General features: G+C 43.2%; 1 protein-coding gene and 1 long non-coding RNA gene across 2 annotated transcripts in view; one reads left to right on the forward strand and one right to left on the reverse strand.

Annotated features, from left to right (window-relative positions):
- Positions 1-408: 408 nt before the first annotated feature.
- LOC140718308 (uncharacterized) lies at positions 409-8,978 on the reverse strand. Its single transcript, XR_012096666.1, has 3 exons — positions 8,883-8,978; positions 1,499-1,597; positions 409-673 (listed from the first exon to the last, which is right to left on the reverse strand). It is a non-coding gene; the product is annotated as an uncharacterized lncRNA (long non-coding RNA).
- A 14-nt stretch (positions 8,979-8,992) lies between these two features.
- LOC140718246 (ras-related protein Ral-A) overlaps positions 8,993-20,345 on the forward strand; it is a 37,093-nt gene continuing 25,740 nt past the window's right edge. The window contains exon 1 of the mRNA XM_073031785.1: positions 8,993-9,122. The gene's annotated coding sequence lies outside the window, so the exon portion shown is untranslated. The remainder of the gene's footprint in view (positions 9,123-20,345) is intronic.

Below are 20,345 nucleotides of genomic sequence, written 5' to 3' on the forward strand. Positions count from 1 at the left end.
TGCCGGCAGTGGTTGTAGAGGTGGATACAATAGGGATTTTTAAGAGACTCTTAGATAGATACATGGAAGTTAGAAAAATGGAGAACTATATGGTAGGAAAATTTTAGTGAGTTCCTAAAGTAGGTTACATGGTCAGCACAACATTGTGGGCCAAAGGGCCTGTAGTGTGCTGTAGATTTCTATGTTGTACGTACAATTCTGCTCCTATGTCTTATGATCTTATCTCCACACAGGGCAAGGCACTGAAAACAGATAGATACTTTATTGATCCCAAAGGTAATTACAGTGTCACAGTAGCATTACAAGTGCACAGATATAAATAGCAGAAAAGAAGCAGAAAGAACAAAAAAAAAGTTATCACAAACACTCTATCAGGAGGGTTCATCACTTCCCCAGCTACGGGTTGACTCATTATAGAGGTTACTGGCTGAGGGTAACAATGACCTCATATAGTGCTCTTTAGAACACAGTTGCCTAAGTCTATTACTAAAAGTGCTCCTCTGTTCAGCCAAGGTGTCATGCAGAGGGTGAGAAACATTGTCCAGAATTGCCAGGATTTTCCGGGGGGTTCTTTGTTCTACCACAGGCTCCAGTGCCCAGTTTGACTCCTATAATCAAGCCAGCCTTTCTAATCAGTAAATACATCCATAATGGTGCAGAAAACTTCAACCATCTGTTGGAACCGAATTTGGGCATTGATATCAGTCTAAAAACAATCTGGTAAATTTAAGTTGCAAACTTAATCTGCTTTATATTAAGTTCAGAGACCAAAGCTTAATAAAAGAAGTAAGTTTTAAGGAGCGCACTTAAGGAGAGAAAGGAAACAGGAAGAATTTCAAACTTTGGAAGTTCAAAAGTTCAAAGTAAATTCATTATCAAAGTACACACAGTACTGTGCAAAACTCTTTGGCACATATATATAGCCTGAGTGCCTAAGACTTGCATGCACAGTACTATATTTGTGAACATGGAGCAGAGAGCAAGTTTGTAAATCTGGTGGGAGCAAAGCATGTTGGGAATGGCAAGGGTGGAACGCCACAGGAAGAGTGTAGGACTGGTGGCAGAGAAGGAGTGCCAGGGACATGGGGTGACGCAGGTCCACACACACCCAGCCCTAAGAACTCCAGACAAGGTAATTTGATTCTCCAAACAATTGGTTTATTGATCATTACAGAATGTGCCTCTGGTACTTCCTGCTTCCTTCCCTCCTCCTCACCTTTTTCCAACCATGATTCTCCTCTCCCTGCCCCCTTCCCACTCTCAGTCCACAACAGAGACCCATATCAGAATCAGGTTTATCATCACTCACATGTCATGATTTTTTTGTGGCAGCAGTACAGTGCAATACATAAAATATCTAGATAGACAGATAGATAGGTAGCTACTTTATTGATCCCAAAAGAAATTACAGTAGAAATTATGGTGTCACAATGCCATTGCATGTACACAGATATACAAATATTAAAAGAGAAGTAAAACAGAATAAAAAATAAGTTACCTCAAACAGTCTAACAGGAGGGTGTCATCACTTCCCCAGCTATAGGTTGACTCATAAAGAGCCTAATGGCCAAGGGTAAGAATGACCTCGTATACCACTCTATGGAGCAAAACATAGACTATTATTAGAAGTGCTCCTCTGTTCAGCCAAGGTGGCATGCAGAGGGTGAGAAACATTGTCCAGAATTGCCAGGATTTTCTGTGGGGTCCTTTGTTCTACCACAGCCTCCAGTGTGTCCAGTTTGATCTTATAACAGAGCCAAGCCTTTCTAATCAGTTTATTGAGGCTGTTGGCAGCACCCACTACAGGACTGTGCAAAAGCCTTAGGCACCGGAGCTATATATATGTGCCTAAGACTTTTGCACAGTATTGTATACGTCACTATATACTACCCTGAGATTCGTTCTCTTATGGGCATTCACAGCAGGATAAAATACAGCAGAATCAGTGAAAAACTACCACACACACACACACACACACAAAGACCGATGATCAAATGATGTGCGAAAGGAGACAAACTGTGCAAATAAAAAAAACATATAATAATAAAAAATAAATAGTAAATAAATAATACAGAAAACATGAGTTGTAGAGTCCTTGAAAATCAGTCTATAGGTTGTGGAATCAGTTCAGAATTGAGGTGAGTGAAGTTATCCGCTCTGATTCAGGAGCCTGATGGTTGAGGGGCAATAACTGTTCCTGAACCTGGTAGTGTACCTAAAGCTCCTATACCTCCTTCTCGATGGAGCAACAAGAAGAGAGCCTGATGATGAGATCTGAAGTCACTGCCAACAGTGGAAGATCAAGTGTATATTGCAGGGAGTATGAAGATTAACGAAGGTCAGACTGCCTTTTAAAACTTTCAAACCTGAATCTAAACCAAGTGCAGAATGTGAGCAGCTGCAACCACTTTAAAGCTAGCAGCCCTGCTATGCAAATGAACTAACTTGCTGCTGCACCAGAAGAGTGAGGATATAATTTGCGGCTCAGTAAAGCGTCCATGAATGTAACCAAACCTCATTGCTGCATAATCTACGAAGAGCTGGAGGAGCTCAGCAGGTCAGGCAGCATCCATGGGAAATGGACAGTCGGAGCTTCAGACTGATGCTCTTCATCCAGAGCGGCCCAGATGAAAGTTTTTGACCTGAAACACTGACTGGCCATTTTCTTCCATGGACACTGCCTGACTTGCTGAGCTCCTCCAGCACTTTGTGTGTTCTCCAGTCTGCAGTCCCTTTATTTAGAGATACAGAACGGTAATAGGCCCTTCCGGCCCAACTACACCCATGTGATCATTTCACCTATTAACCAGTACATCTTTGGAATGTGGGAGGAAACCAGAGCACCTGGAGGAAGCCCACACGGTCATAGGGAAAACGTACAAACTCTTTACAGACCATGGCAGGAATTGAACCCAGATCTTTGATACCGGAACAGTGTTACGCTAACCACTACATTACTGTGCTGTCTGTTCTATTATGTATGGAATAATCTGTTGGGATGGCATGCCAACAATAGTTTTTCCCTTTATCTTGTTACCTGCAACAATAAACCTATGACCAATTAAAACATACGAGTTCCTGATCGGTCTCGTGTCTTCACGTCACTGGAGGTGTTTTAATATTCTTGGCTCAATACTCCATTCCAGCAGACAAATATGAATCACAGCTTCAAGAACCCATTATGATTTCCAGAGGATCTGAAGCTGACCGTCCTTGTCACGTGCCCAGCCGATTGAACAGAGATTCCAGGTGGACTAACAATCAACCAACATAAAATGAAACCATGTACTCATTTGCAACCCAAGACATGATTTGTCAGAAATATTCAGTCAGTTGTTATATCATCAGACCCTCCATAAGTTGGGCTCAACTATGGATGTTGCACCCTAGGCATCTACATAATGCACAAGCCAGGGCAGTACGATATGGAGGGCAAGCTGTTGCCCTTGCAGCAGGCTCCCCCTCTCCACCCTCTCCATGCATCTGATGAATTCAAAGGAATGGCAGAGACTGATACAGTTTGACACCACCACTGATGCAGACCTTACCAGTCAGCATTGAACTCAATGTAAGACTGCCTCAGGAACTCAGGTTCCATTGTTTAAAAAGGGTTCTAAGAGTAAACCTAGCAATAATCGGCCTGTAAGTTTGACGTCAGTGGTGGGTAAATTAATGTAAAGTATTCTTAGAGATGGTATATATATATGTGAAGCTTTTGAAGTTTGCAGACGACACTACCGTCATCCAGAATAGTGATGAGTCTGCATATCGACAGCAGGTGGACCAACTGGCGCTCTGGTGCAGTCGGAACAATCTGGAGCTGAACACGCTCAAGACAAAGGAGATGATAGTGGATTTCAGGAGACATCCCTCTGCTATGTCTCCCCTCACAGTCCTCAGCAGCCCTGTGTCCACCGTGGAGAACTTCAGGTTCCTGGGAACCACCATCTCTCAGGATCTGAAGTGGGAGCAGAACATCAGCTCCATCCTGAAGAAGGCCCAGCAGTGGATGTATTTCCTGCGGCTCTTGAGGAAATACGGTCTGCCTCAGGAATTGCTGCTGCAGTTCTACACTGCAGTCATTGAGTCTGTCCTGTGCACCTCCATCATTGTGTGGTTTGGAGCTGCCACCAAGCAGGATAGAACCAGACTACAGCACACAGTGAGGACTGCCGAGCGCATCATTGGAGCCTCCCTGCCCTCTATTGTGGACCTGTACTCTTCCAGGTTGAAGAAGAGGGCGGAGAACATCATAAAGGACTCCTCCCATCCTGCGCACGGACTGTTTGATCTGCTTCCGTCTGGTAGGCACTTCAGATCCCTCCAGACTAAGACTAATAGGCACTGGAGAAGTTTTTTCCCTACTGCGGTCACTTTGCTGAACAGTTAACTGCCGGTTAACTGTCGGCTAACTATTACTTGGATTGCACTACCTGTATGTATAATCTATATTTTCATTTATATTTATCATTATTATTGTTATGAGCAGAGAGACAACATCTGCCGGAAGTAAATTCCTTGTATATGCATAGGTACTTGGCGATTAAAGTCTGATTCTGATTCTGATAATTATCTGGATAGACAGGGTCTGATTAGGAACAGTCAACATGGATTTGTGTGTGGAAGGTCATGTTTGACAAATTTTATTGAATTTTTTGAAGGAGTTACGAGGAAAGTTGACGAGTGTAAAGCAGTGGATGTTGTCTATATGGACTTCAGTAAGGCCTTTGTCAAGGTTCCGCACGGAAGGTTAGTTAGGAAGGTTCAGTCGTTAGGTATTAATATTGAAATAGTAAAATGGATTCAACAGTGGCTGGATGGGAGATGCCAGAGAGTAGTGGTGGATAACTGTTTGTCAGGTTGGAGGCCGGTGACTAGTGGTGTGCCTCAGGGATCTGTACTGGGTCCAATGTTGTTTGTCATATACATTAATGATCTGGATGATGGAGTGGTAAATTGGATTAGTAAGTATGCAGATGATACTAAGGTAGGTGGCGTTGTGGATAATGAAGTAGGTTTTCAAAGCTTGCAGAGATTTAGGCCAGTTAGAAGAGTGGGCTGAAAGATGGCAGATGGAGTTTAAAGCTGATAAGTGTGAGGTGCTACATTTTGGTAGGACTAATCAAAATAGGACATACATGGTAAATGGTAGGGCATTGAGGAATGCAGTAGAACAGAGTGATCTAGGAATAATGGTGCATAGTTCCCTGAAAGTGGAATCTCATGTGGATAGGGTGGTGAAGAAAGCTTTTGGTATGCTGGCCTTTATAAATCAGAGCATTGAGTGTAGGAGTTGGGATGTAATGTTAAAATTGTACAAGGCATTGGTGAGGCCAAATTTGGAGTATTGTGTACAGTTCTGGACACTGAATTATAGGAAAGATGTCAACAAAATAGAGAGAGTACAGAGGAGATTTACAAGAATGTTACCTGGGTTTCAGCACCTAAGTTACAGAGAAAGGTTGAACAAGTTAGGTCTTTATTCTTTGGAGCGTAGAAGATTGAGGGGGGACTTGATAGAGGTATTTAAAATTATGAGGGGAATAGACAGAGTTGACATGGATAGGCTTTTTCCATTGAGAGTAGGGGAGATTCAAACAAGAGGACATGAATTGAGAGTTAAGGGGCAAAAGTTTAGGGGTAACACAATGGGGATCTTCTTTACTCAGAGAGTGGTAGCTGTGTGGAATGAGCTTCCAGTAGAAGTGGTAGAGGCAGGTTTGATATCAGAATCAGAATCAGACTTTAATCGCCAAGTACCTATGCACATACAAGGAATTTACTTCCGGCAGATGTTGTCCCTCTGCTCATAACAATAATAATGATAAATATAAATGAAAATATAGATTATACATACAGGTAATGCAATCCAAGTAATAGTTAGCCGACAGTTAACCAGCAGTTACCTGTTCAGCAAAGTGAAAACTGGATAGGTATATGGACAGGAAAGGAATGGAGGGTTATGGGTTGAGTGCAGGTTGGTGGGACTAGGTGAGAGTAAGCGTTGGGCACGGACTAGAAGGGCCGAGATGGCCTGTTTCCGTGCTGTAATTGTTATATGGTTATATGTTATATATCTCTAGCTCTGGATTTTTCCCTGGGTTTACTCCTGAAGCCTTTCCTGTGAATGGGTATAGTCGCAAGGCAGCAGAGGCTGATGAGCCCCATCTGCCCAAAGCCACTGGTTTCGAGGTGCCAGTAACCCAGCTTTGTTTCCTTCTCCTGTCAGTAGAAGTGGTTCCGGCAGGCTTAGTAGCTAAGCCACATGTGAAGGCCAGGATCTGGACTTGGTTGTCTGAGGTTATTTGAGGTGCACTCTATTGGGAGCATTTAATAGATAGTGGGAGCTTGTCCCCATTACCACCCCTGGCTATAACAACATGAGGATCCATGAGCCAGAGAATATAGACTGGTGGATAAGGTCTTTCAAAAACATTGTCACCAATGTGACCAATTTTTAACAAATATATTTCACTCTAATGCCATCAATTAAACAAGAAATATTATAGCACTATGCCAAGAATTCTAACGAGATGAAATAAGAAGAACAGATTAATTTAATTACTTCCACTTTTCGTTATCTTCCGTCAAAGAGAAATATCCTTGGTACTAATGTAATTGTATTATATATGGCTACAAACTGCAACTTCACATTTCAATTTCTAATAGTTGATAATGAGTATGAATTTCAACCAAGTTTAAATTAATTTTGAGATACAGCAAGGTAACAGGCCCTTCCAGCCAAACAAGCCTCATCATCATCATCATCATGTGCTGTGTCATATGACCTGGGCAATCATAGTCCCGTGACTATGAAGTGGTTTGCCATTGCCTTCTTCTGGGCAGTGTCTCTACAAGACAGGTGACCCCAGCTATTATCAACACTTTTCAGCGATAGTGTGCCTGGTGTCAGTGGTCACATGACCAGGACTTGTGATATGCACCGACTGCTTATACGACCATCCACCGCCTGCTCCCCTGGCTTAGTGTGACCCTGATCGACGAGGGGGCTAACCAGGTGCTACACCTTGCCCAAGAGTGACCTACAGGCTAGAGGAGGGATGGAGCACCTTATTCCTCCTTTGGAAGAGACGCATCTCCACCCCACCCCCCAACACACCGATGCTGCTCAGTTACAACCATGTGATCAATTAACCAATGACATGTATGTTTTTAGAACGTGGGAGCAAACCGGAGTACCAGATACAGTAGACAACCCCAACAGATTCACAGGGGAAGTACTGCCTCATCTGGAAGGACTATTTGGGGCAGATGTAGCAACTTCAATAGGATCCTACCATTAAACACATCTTTATCTCCCCCCCCCCCCCCCACTTTCTGCTACAGGAGTCTAAAGTCTCACACCACCAGGTTCAGGAACAGTCACGACTTTTCAACCATCAGGCTCCTGAACCAGCGTGAAAAACTTCACAATGAACTGATTCCACAATTTACAACACACACAAAATGCTGGTAGAACACAGCAGGCCAGGCAGCATCTATAGGGAGAAGCGCTGTCGACGTTTCGGGCCGAGACCCTTCGTCAGGACTAACCGAAAGGAAAGATAGTAAGAGAATTGAAAGTAGTGGGGGGAGGGGGAAATGCGAAATGATAGGAGAAGATGTGGGGGGGGGGAGGTGGGATGAAGCTGAGAGCTGGAAAGGTGATTGGCGAAAGTGATACAGAGCTGGAGAAGGGAAAGGATCATGGGACGGGAGGCCTCGGGAGAAAGAAAGTGGGGGGGGAGAACCAGAGGGAGATGGAGAACAGGCAAACAACTAATTATGTCAGGGATGGGGTAAGAAGGGGAGGAGGGGCATTAACAGAAGTTAGAGAAGTCAATGTTCATGCCATCAGGTTGGAGGCTACCCAGCCGGTATATAAGGTGTTGTTCCTCCAACCAGAGTTTGGATTCATTTTGACAATATTGACTTCTCTAACTTCTGTTAATGCCCCTCCTCCCCTTCTTAACCCATCCCTGACATATTTAGTTGTTTGCCTGTTCTCCATCTCCCCCTGGTGCTTCCCCCCTCCTCCTTTCTTTCTCCTGAGGCCTCCCGTCCCATAATCCTTTCCCTTCTCCAGCTCTGTATCACTTTTGCCAATCACCTTTCCAGCTCTCAGCTTCATCCCACCCCCTCCGGTCTTCTCCTATCATTTCGCATTTCCCCCTCCCCCCACTACTTTCAAATCTCTTACTATCTTTCCTTTTGGTTTGTCCTGACGAAGGGTCTCGGCCAGAAACGTCGACAGCGCTTCTCCCTATAGATGCTGCCTGGCCTGCTGTGTTCCACCAGCATTTTGTGTGTGGTGTTGTTTGAATTTCCAGCATCTGCAGATTTCCTCGTGTTTGCCCACCATTTACAAACTCATTCTCAGGAATTCTACAACTCATGTTCTCAGTATTCTTCACTTGCACGATGTCTTCTTTTGCTAGCCTCGTTCCCCTTGGCCTTTTTATCCCGTTTATTCGTCATAAAAGATGCTGCCCGACCTGCTGAGTTTTTCCAGCACTTTGTGTCTTTTGCCCATTGATTGTATAGATTTTCATAAATTCTATTGTATTTCTTTATTTTCCTGTAAATGTCTGCAAGAAAATGAATCTCAAGGTAGTATGTGGTAAAATATTTATGCTCTAGATTATCCCAAACTCAACTAATCCACTATTTGCAACTACGCCATTAACTAGTAGAATTCACTCCATGAAGTTTCCTTTTCTTTCGCAGTCGCCGTTCTGGAGCTGGAGCTGCCAGCCCTAACAGCGCCACACCCATTCCTCCGCTTTGCTCAATCCCTGGACCAAACACCGCGGTCAATTTTACCACACCAATGGCAGCGGTGACTGACACCCGACAGCCGAGGGTATTTGATGCCCACTTGCCTGCACAAAGCCGACGCCACAGGGACCCCTCCCTCGCCCAGGAGCCGGCAACGCTCCGGAAGCGATGACGTCGCCCGGCGGCCCGTGACGTCACTTCCGCCGCCTGGTTGTTGTCTGACGTTCGGCCGCCGCTCCCTCTGACGCCCGTGATCGGAGCGGCCTGGGTGGGCGGCAGTCGGCGGGGCCGGGCGAAGCAGGGCAGAAGCGTCGAGCAAAGATCAGTCACGACCGCCGTCGACGGTGAGTTTAAAGTCCGTGGAGGGGTGGTGGTGGGACGCGCGGCCCGACTCCGGTCATTCAGCTGTTGTAAACCGGTACCCGACCCCGGGATCCGATTCACAGGGAGACCCCATCCCCGGGCCTTCTCGGTACCACAGCCCTCCCACCCCCCGGATCCACGGGGAGACCCCGGGCCTTCACGGTGCCGCACTCGCTCGATCCATGGGTAGACCCGGGCCTCGATCCATAGGGAGATGCCGTTCCCGTGTCTCCACGGCACCACGCCCCTGATCCACGGGGAGTCCCCAGTCCTCCGCGGTACCTCACCACCCCACCCCACCCCAATCCATTGGGAGTCCCCCGTCCCTCACCCCCTGTTCCCGAGCCTCCACGGTACCGCCCCCAAACCACTGGAAGTCCCCGTCCCAGTCCATTCAGTAACCCGCCCCGCCCAATCTCCAGACCATTTAACTGCTGCAAATCTCTCTCCCGACCCTGAGCCTCCAGGGCACCGCCTCTCAGTCCCCCCCGTCTTTACCACCTCCTCCTCCACTAACCCAACCAACCTCGGGCTCACTCCGTGCAGCACTTGCCCCCGTTCCCCAACTATTCACTAACCCACTCCTCGGGCTATTCAACACACAAAATGTTGGAGGAACTCGGCGGGCCTGGCAGCATCCATGGAGTAGAGTACAGTCGACGTTTCTGGCCGAGACCCTTCAGTAGGACTCAACCGCTGCAAAACCCTCCGTCCCCGGGCCGCTCACTAACCCGCCCTGCCCCCGCACCCCTTTTACGGGCTTGTTCGACTACGAACCCCAAATCGCCAGGCTACCCACTAAACTCACCTCGCCCAAAAGTGAAAGTATATCTTCCCTAAATAAAATTTAGGGAAGTGAGTGGAGTGAGGTGCTTCGCGGGAGTGTTAGTAAATAAAATTTGACACAGCTTCTCTGAATCAGGTTTAGTACTGTGAAATTTGTTGTTTTTCGCGGCTGCAGTACTTTGAAATGAAGCTAAATTATGTACAATATTAAATACATAGTACAAAAGGAGAGTTCACGGGTTCATTGTTCATTCAGAAATCTGATGTCGGAGGTGAAGAAGCTGTTCCTGAATCACTGGGTGTGTGTCTTCAGGCTTCTGTACCGCCACCTTGATGTTAGCAATGAGAAGAGGGCATGTCCTGGGAGTTGGGTGTCTTCAATGATGGATGCTGCCTTTTTGATGTTGATGCTAGGGAGGCTAGTGCCCACGATGAAGCAGGCTGTGTTTACAACTTTTTGAGACAGGTGACCGATGGGGAAGTTCCAACATTCCTTTTTAAAGAGTGTCAAAGGGGGGGGGGGGGGGACACAGTGTTTTGCAAAACAGGTTCCGAGTGTAGTTAAAAACACACCAGCAACAAATTCATTACCTTAGATACAAGGGGCATTAGATTAAAATAGATTACAGACCCAGGGAAGAGAGAAAGGTTTGAAAGTGAACATGACTTTTTGGTTAATGAAAACAACAGAAAGTACAGTATACTGAAGCAGCATCAACAGAGGGAAATGGACAGTCAGTGGTTTGAATTGAGACCCTTTATAGAGCCTTATAACACAACAACAGGCCATTTGGCTCATTTAGTCCATGCTGAGTCTATCAACTGGACCGGAGCCCTCCTTTCTTGTGGGGGTGAGTGCATGCCTTATTCTGATTGTTGAAAGCCGCTTCCATTGTGATTGGTTTGTTTAAAAGGTGCACCTGCTTTTCCATTGGATAGGTGCCTGGTGTCCCATTTCAAATGCCCTCGGTATATTAAATAGCACGTGAATGGACCTTGCTCTCTTCTTTGTTTAAGACATGACCATTGGGACGGCCTGCTTGACGCACACTAAGTAGGTTTATTGAATGTACAAATGTCTATTGAGTACTCGGCCTTGTAGCGTCTGTAACTTGGGGAACGTGAATGTTTGGTTGAATTTTCACTGTTTGTAAATAAATGATTAGTATACTGTACCTACCTTCTGTAACACTTGATTGAATATTACACCTCCATACCTCTCTGATCCATATACTTGACCAATCTTATCTTAAGTGTTAAAATTAGACCTTTATCCACCTCTCCTGTTGGCAGCTCATTCCACACACTCACTGCCCTCTGATCCCCTTAAGCATTTCACTTTTCACACTTAACCCATGACCCATTTTAGTCCAAACCTCAGTGGAAAAAGCCTGCTTGTATTTGCCCTAACTATAGCCCTCATAATTTGTATGCCTCTATCAATTCTCCTACACAGAGAATAAAGTTCTAACTTACTCAATCTTTCCCTATAAATCAGGTTCACAATTCCTGACAACAGCTTTGTAAATTTTCTCTCTGTTGCATGTCAGTCAACCCCTCATGATCTCTTCTGTGTAAGGGACTGCACAGGCTTCAGAGTAAATGGTCTTCGTGCAAGTTTTGAATTGCCTCTCGTTTATGGAGGATATATTAAGGAGGACCTCAATATAGCCATCAGAAGTGCATTCAAGAGATGAAGCCTTACAGACTGTGGTTTAAAGAGGAGAGAGCTGAAGCAGTCACGTGGGGTTATGGTGACAATTTTGCAGAACACTCAATGGTTTTCTGACTCATTAGAAAAGAATTTTCTAAATGTTGTGCAAACATTCCCTCATCCATTCTGTGGGTCTTAACTAGATGCTCTGACACGTCTACTGAGTGTGTATAGGGTCCCAATTACCAGGAACAAAACTTCAAGATAGTTCAGTGTCATTTCCTGTTCACAGGTGTCAAGGAGAACGAAATAATTGTTGCTCCAGATCCAATGCAGCATAAAAATACACTATAAATACATAAGATGGCTTATGTACATTGATTGTATGTCCGTAGGCACAGGAGTGACAGGAAATGAAGAAGTAGTACTGTTTGGGTGGGCTAGTGGGTGGGGTTGTTGATCAGCCTTACTGCTTGGGGAAAGTTAACTGTTTCTGAGTCTGGTGGTCCTTGATGTGGATGCAATATAGCTTTCTCCCTAATAGGATAGGGACAAACAGTCCATGTGCAAGGTGGGTGGGATCCTCCATTATGTTACTGTTATTTTTTTCAGGCACCTTTCTGTATCTGTCCCTTGATGGCAGGTAGGCTGGTGCTGGTGATACACGGGATAGTTTTGACTACCTATTGTTTGCTGCAGTGTAGTTTCCATGAATGGTAGTTGATTTATTTCTTTTTTGAATTTTGTTTGGTGAAGGGGAGTATTGCAGAGCTTCAAACTGCTTCTCGCTCAGTCCTGTGTTGGATTGTCGACACGTCTGTTCATGTTGACTCAAAGGTGTTCTGAATCTGAGGCACAATGTTCACTATTGTGCTGTCTGGTTTGAGTTTATGTTTTAACTCAGATTGACAAGCTATGCTGGTAATGTTTTTCATATTCTGATTTAAGTGATCATTTAATTTGCCAGATTCTTCCCCACTGCCCCCAGTTTGCACTTGATAATCTAGTTATTTCTAAAAGTAGACGTTGGATTTACTTTAATTTCAAGAATACTTCATTATGTACATACCTGTTCCTTTCTGGTTGGATGTTTGAAGTCTTGAAAGGAGACAACAAAAATAGAAAACATGCAAAGGCCATCAGGTATGGGGTGAATTGCTGAAAATCATCATCGATACGGAAAACTCCTTCCATTGTCAGTAACCAGAAATTCAAAATAGTTGGCAAAAATAGTCAGAAGAACTTAACTAAAAGCTCTAGTGAGTTATATCATCAAAGTAGGAAGAGGAAAAGAGATTTGGAAAATCTTAAGGGAAAAATCTTCGGGGAGTGTTGGGGGGCAAAGTAGTGGGTATAGAGTGGAAAAGTCTTTAGAGTTGATTCTAGCAGCATGGACCGAAAGGCCTCCTCCATTGATTTCAAGGCGCTCAGACTTGCGCTTGAAAAAAATCAGGTTTTGTATCACCAGAAATTTGTTAACCTTACAGCAGCAGTACAATGTAATACATTATGTTTTATAAATAATATATATGAAAAAAATTGCAGTAAATATATATGTATATTAGATAGTTAAATTAAGTAAATAGTGCAAAATTGCACCATCTCAGATCGCAAGACCCTGCAGCGGATAGTGAGGTCAGCTGAGAAGATCATCGGGTCTCTCTTCCCGCCATTACAGACACTTACACTACATGCTGCATCCGCAAAGCAAACAGCATTATAAAGGAAATGGAGATAAAAAGCAGTGAGGTAGTGTTCATGGGTTCAATGTCCATTCAGAAATCAGGTGGCAGAGGGGAAGAAGCTCTTCCTCAATTGTTGAGTGTGTGCCTCCTACCTGATGGCAACAATGAGAGGAGGCCATGTCCTGGGTGGCGAGGATCCTTAATAATGGAAGCGAGAACAATAGGTTTTGATATTTTTAAAGATGATCATTGAACATGGATTTTTTTTCATTTTGGGTGTTATTCTCTTAGATTTTAAAGTTGGCACCACCTAGTTGCCTTTGATTAATTGCTGTTTATTTAAAAGAGGTTGAAGAGGAAAATTATTGTCTGGAAATGGTTTAAATTTGTATTGCTTTAACCTTATCTCAAATTTATAACATTCATTGTGGAAAGGGAGTTTGACTAAATGAGTTTGTATTATAAACATGAGAGATTCTGCAGATGCTGAGAAATCTAAAACAACACATTGGTAAGGCCAAATTTGGAGTATTGTGTACAGTTCTGGTCACTGAATTATAGGAAAGAAGTCAACAAAATTGAGAGAGTACAGAGAAGATTTACTAGAATGTTACCTGGGTTTCAGCACCTAAGTTACAGGGAAAGATTGAACAAATTAGGTCTTTATTCTTTGGAGCATAGAAGGTTGAGGGGGACTTGATAGAGGTATTTAAAATTATGAGGGGGATAGATAGAGTTGACGTGGATAGGCCTTTTCCATTGAGAGTAGGGGAGATTCAAACAAGAGGACATGAGTTGAGACTTAGGGGGCAAAAGTTTAAGGGTAACATGAGGGGGAATTTCTTTACTCAGAGAGTGGTATCTGTATGAAATGAGCTTCCAGTAGAAGTGGTAGAGGCAGGTTCGGTATTGTCATTTAAAGTAAAATTGGATAGGTATATGGATAGGAAAGGAATGGAGGGTTATGGGCTGAGTGCGGGTAAGTGGGACTAGGTGAGAGTAAGCGTTCGGCACGGACTAGAAGGGCCAAGATGGCCTGTTTCCGTGCTGTGATTGTTATATGGTTATAATGCACACAATGCTGGAAGAACTCAACAGGTCAAGCAGAATCTAATGATAACTGGTAATAATGATATAATTTCTCTATGCAGCATATAGATGCTGCCTGACCTGCTGAGGTCCTCCAGCATTTTGTGTGTTATGTGAGAGTTTGTATTAGTCTTCACTGAGAACCATTTCCATTCCTGGTTATTTGTTACCCAATTTTGAAATTATAACTGTTTTTGGTGTCCAGTCTAATCCTTGTTCTCTTGCTCAGTGTTGGATGGAGTTTTCTAGAACTTTCTATCCCACACTGAGCAAGAGGTAAATTAATGTTAATTTAATTTCTAAGTGAACTGTGAGTATTGCTGGTAACGTGGGCATTTCATAGAACACTACAGCACAGTTCAGGCGCTCTGGTACACAATATTATGTCAACCTTTTAACCTACTCCAAGATCAATCTAACCCTTCCCTCCTACATAGCCCTCCATTTTTCTGTCATCCATGTGCCTACCTAAGAGTTTCTTAAATGTCCTTAATGTATCTGCCTTCACCACCACCCGTCACAGGGTATTCCATACACCCACCATTTTCTGTGTAAAGAAATTACTTCTGTCATCCCCCTTATACTTTCCTCCAATTACCTTAAAACTCTGCCTCCTGTTAGTAGCTATTTCTTCCCTGGTAAAGAGTCGTCATGGTTGTCTCTAATCCCTTTTGAGAAGGTTGTGCCAAAGCACCCTACTGAACTGTTAAAATCCAAATTAAGCTGCTTCCACATCCTAACTTTGATGTAGGAGTCCATATCCCACCACCTGTAAATGACCACTGTTCACATTTGGATGTTGCAGGTTCTGCAGATGCTAGAAATGCAGAGCAACACACACAAAATGTTGGAGGATCTCAGCAGGTCAGGCAGCATCTATGAAAAGGCGTAAAGAGTTTAGTTTTGGGCAGAGGTTCCTTTACACAGCTGCTGCATGATGGAACTTTGTCCTGAATTACTAGTTACAGAAATGTTAGTCTTGGTTGCTTCTGCTGTTCAGCATGGATGTAATTTTTTATTTATAGTTATTAGATTGGCATGTCCTGGTCAAATATTGCTTCCACACCTGCTGTGTTCCTCTACTGGTGTTTAACCAGGCTTGGTTAATGATGGTGTTACAAACAGACCAAAAGGCATCTAGTTTTAAACTGCAAACACAAGGAAATCTGCAGATGCTGGAAATTCAAACAACACACACAAAATGCTGGTGGAACACAGCAGGCCAGGCAGCATCTATAAGGAGAAGCACTGTCGATGTTTCGGGCCGAGACCCTTTGTCAGAGATCTCTTACTATCTTCTTGGCCCGAAACGTCGACAGTGCTTCTCCTTATAGATGCTTCCTGGCCTGCTGTGTTCCACCAGCACTGTGTGTGTGTAGTTTTAAGCTGCTAGGTTTTCAAATCCATTCATCTATGTGCATTGGGGAGTGTCCTCAGTGTGAAGTTCTCTTTACCAATGGCAGTTAGATTGGTGACGGTAAGACACCGACATTCACTCACACTGCTATCTCCTTCCAGTAGACGCAGCATTGTTGATTTATGCTATGATTCAAAGTTCAAAGAAAATTTTATTATCAAAGTACTTATGTCATAGTTCATTTTCTTGTGGGCATACTCAGCAAATCTAAAGAATAGTAATTATAGCAGGCTCAATTAAAAATTGACTAGCGTGCAAAAGACAGCAAACTGCAAATGCAAATATAAGCAAATAGCAATAAATAACGAGAGCATGAGATAATGACAAACGGTCCTTAAAGTGAGATAATTTTAAAGATTGGGCAAGTGAGTGTAGTTATCCTCTTTTGTTCAAGGGCCTGATGGATGAGGGGTAGTAACTGTTCTTGAACCTGATGGTGTGAGTCCTGAGGCTCCCGTACCTTCTGCCTGATGGCAGCAGTGAGAATTGAGCATGGCCTGGGTGGTGGTGATCTCTGAAATGATTCTATCATTGGGTGTCATTTTCCCCAGTCACTTTGTGCTCAAGAATGAAATGGGATAATGGGCTGATAGAGATGCTTGATTGGTAAAGCCTGACTTGTTGAGACGGCATTCGTAATACATTGTGGTATGCCTGGTTGACTCATCCCTTTTAATTGCATATTGCGGTTCGGCTCCCTGGCTGGCTGTTTAATGTGGCTGTTTAAGGCAAAGTTTAACATAACGATACGGTACTCTTGTCCATATTACTGTACATTAAAACAAGGTTTTCTCTTCCTCTACTGTGTAATTTGAAATACAGCAGTTTGTTCACAGTGAGGGAAAGGAATGTCATATTTAACTTGTCTGAGCAAGTATCTTAAAACATTGTGATATCACAATATTGATTTGAACCTGAACTGATGTTGTTCCTGCAGTTCAATGGCCCTAACTTGATTTCTAACACCACCTTGGTCGTGGGGTTCTTTGTTCCACTCTATTTGTAAACACTGTTGCACGGGCGTTAACCTGATCTGAGGAAGCTTTTAACTTCAGGCTGTAACTTTTTGTGTGTGTGAGACAGTAGGGTTGTTATTCAGTTGCAAGTTAGAATAAGCACCACACCCAAAAAATGAATCTAGGCTCCAGGAAGCTGCAGAATGTGTCACCTCTTCATCGTTTTTGTGGAAAAGCGTGGCAGTTATTGGTTATAATGGTATTAGTGTAAATTGCTTTTATTTGAATTTATTGGTGAGTTTATTGTTATGATATAGTAAGAAATAAGCTTAGACTCCTAACAGTATATGAATGATCTGTTCATTATATAATAGTGTTATGGAAAGTTTATAAAGTTTGAACAAGCATTCAGGTTCCCTGCCTTGGTTTACTGGCCTGGTTCATTCCAAAACAATTTAATCCAGAACGTTTGTGTTTTTTTTTGCTTACAGTTATCCAATAATTGGAGTTCTGTATTGGGATATAGAATTTTGTCAAATAATGTTCTGGCCTATCAAAGTTTTTCAGATAGACTTTTAATCTGTTTTCCCCAGTGGTTCTGTGCCCTATTGTAACACATTTGCTTGGATGTGAGTTGGGACATTGTGATCTTTTTGAGGCATTTGAGGCCAGACCATAAGATGGGTTCCTAGCCTGGGGTCCATGGTGCCTCGGTGAGTGGCATCAAAAAGGTGAGAACCCCTTGCCATAAGCGTAGGAGCAGAATTAGACCTCTGGGTCCATTGAGTCATCTTCGTCATTCCACCATGGCTGATTTCTATCCTTCTCAACCCCCATTCTTTTGCCTTCTCTCCTTAACCTTTGGTGTCCTTACTAAACAGGAGCTTATCAACCTCCGCTTTAAATATACCCAGTGACTTTCTTGTCTTCCATAACCATCTGTGGCAAAGAATTAATTCTTCAGATTCACAACCCCTCTGGCTAAAGAAATCCCTCCTCATCTCTGTTCTAAAGGGACGTCTTTGTATTCTGAGGCTGTGCCCTCTGGTCCAAGACTTCCCCACAACAGGAAACATCCTCTCCACATCCAGTTTATTCTTAATGCATTTGCTTTGTGTGTTTTGGGTCATTGTAATCTTGTTGAACATGGCTGGGTGACTTAATTTGGAATCAGATCACAGAGCAAGACGATATAACTGGAGAAGCTGAATCTGGTGATAATGGGGTCGTATTAAACAATCAGAGAAAAAGTTGTGAATGCGTCTTCAACCAGCTAAATTATCAAGAACCTTTTTTTAATGTTTTGAGGAAGTGGGCATTGTTGGCCATCCCCAAATGCCCTTGAAAGTCATGTTGAGCCACCTTAAATTGCTGAAGTAATTGCAGTGGTCAATGCAATTGGATTAAAGATTAGTTTTATTTGTCACATATACAAAACATAGTGAAATGTGTTCATGTTAGCAACCACACAGGCCAAGGATCTATTAGGGGCAGCCCACAAGTGTCATCATGCTTCCAGTGCCAACAGAGCAACTTACTAACCCCAAGGTCTTTAAAATGTGAGATGACACCTGAGGGAACCCAGGGGGTCACGGAGAGGACGTACAAACTTCTTACAGCGGTGGCAGTTGAACCCTGATTGTTGGCGTTATGTTAGCCACTGTGCTACCATGCTGCCATATCTACGCTACCTTGAGTAGGGATTTTGTTTGAAGATTTAAACCCATTGGTGAAGGAACAGGGGTGTAATTTTGAGAGGGTGATGTAAAACATGGAGGTGGTAGTATTTTCCCTACATCCACTGCTCTCCTCTCTCCAGTCAACAGAGGTCACACATCTGTGAGTTGTTTTCAGGATAGCCTGGGAAAGCAAGCCCAGCATATATATGTGTACTTGGCTTACACATAAGCTCTGGTATTCAGCTGAGTGTCACTGGACATGCTGCTTTCTTTTGGTACTGAAGATTTTAGTTCTGGTTAGGCACAGATTTCTTGTTATGTGGAGAGTATACCATCATGCTGCTAGCTTGTGCCTTATTGATAGGGAAGAGTTGAGATTCAGAAGGCGTCACTTTCTGTCAGATATCCAACTTCTGGTACACATCTGTAGCCAGAGTATTTATGTTACTAGTGAAGGGTTCCAGGTAAACTGTTTCTTGAGTAGAATATGTATAAGTTGGAATAAAAATGCAAAATATTGGAACACTTGGGCCAGGCAATAGGTGCAAAAAAAAGGTTAATGTATTAGGTCGAAAGCCCTTCAGTTCTGGACTGTTCGGTCGGTGTAAACATATAGAATTTAGTATCACAATACATGTCCTTCAGGCCACAATGTTGTGCTGAACTTTTAATCTACTCCATAACCAATCTAACCCTTCCTTCGTACATAGCCCTCTATTTTTTCTATCATCCATGTGCCCATCTAAGAGTTTCTATGTATCTAATGTATGTAATTCATGTCCCTAATGTATCTGCCTTTACCCCCATCTCCGGCAGAGTATTTCACACACTCCTCACTCTCTTTGTAAAGAACTTGCCCTTGACATTCTATGCACTCCCCCCCCCCCCCCAAACACTTGCCTCCAGACACCTTAAAATTATGGTACAAGTGTAAGTTTCTCCATTTTGCGTAAAATGATCAAGAACTGTTCAAGAACAGTTGCTACCCCTGAACCATCAGGCTCTTAAACAAAGGGGGGCTATTTTATCTTGTTATTTCATATTCGTTTATTTATTATCTACATTTGTACAGTTTCTTTACCGTTTACAGATCCAGTTTACAGTTACTGTTCTGAAGATTTGCTAAGGACCTCAGGGTTGTATATGGTGACATCTATGTACTCTGATAATAAATTTTACTTTGAACTTTGTACCATGAACAGGGACTGAACCTGAGGAGGAATTCCGTATACGTGGAAGCAGTGAAAAGCTTTCCACCTCTTCATTCTTGTCTAGCTAGAAGTGGATAGGGTCAAGTGATGCCCTATGTAAGGGATGAGGTAGTCAAGACAGGTTGTAAAGAGTGTGAGCAGTGGTAAGCAGTTTTATTTTGAGCTCAATGCTAGTTGGTGAAATTTACCCTTGCATTTCCAGCAATTGTGCAGCTACCCTGCAAAATCCAATTTCAAAAATTGTAAGAGAACTGTAGTCTGTGGCGGGGTGGTGAACCTACAGTAGGCTTGCCCAAGATGGCACATGCAAAATTTTGTGGCACACAGCATGCGGTGTTGCCTCTTGATTCTTTAAACTCCACCTGTAAAAATAGATAATGAATATCTTTATTGCCAAATGAAGCAGTGAACAATTTTTTTTACATCTTGAGAGCAGCGTGACATTTTCACAGGAACAGTCTCACACCAGCTTTGTACCAGCTAGACAGTTGCCTGAACACATGACGTTAGCTGATACGTTATGAAATACTCAGACCTGGTGTACATATCAGTATTTGGTTAGTAAACTTGCTGATAAAATTAATGCTATGCGCACAGGTCTTAAAACAACCAAATACTTAATTTTTAATGTAAAATATTTGTCATTAACAGTGCAGCGACTAGTCTTACTGAGAGTAAAGTTTATTTTCCTTTCCTTGATCTTTTATAACTGTGCACCAAAATCTAT

The sequence above is a fragment of the Hemitrygon akajei genome, chromosome 1 (assembly GCF_048418815.1).
Source record: "Hemitrygon akajei chromosome 1, sHemAka1.3, whole genome shotgun sequence".
Taxonomy (NCBI): Eukaryota; Metazoa; Chordata; class Chondrichthyes; order Myliobatiformes; family Dasyatidae; genus Hemitrygon; species Hemitrygon akajei.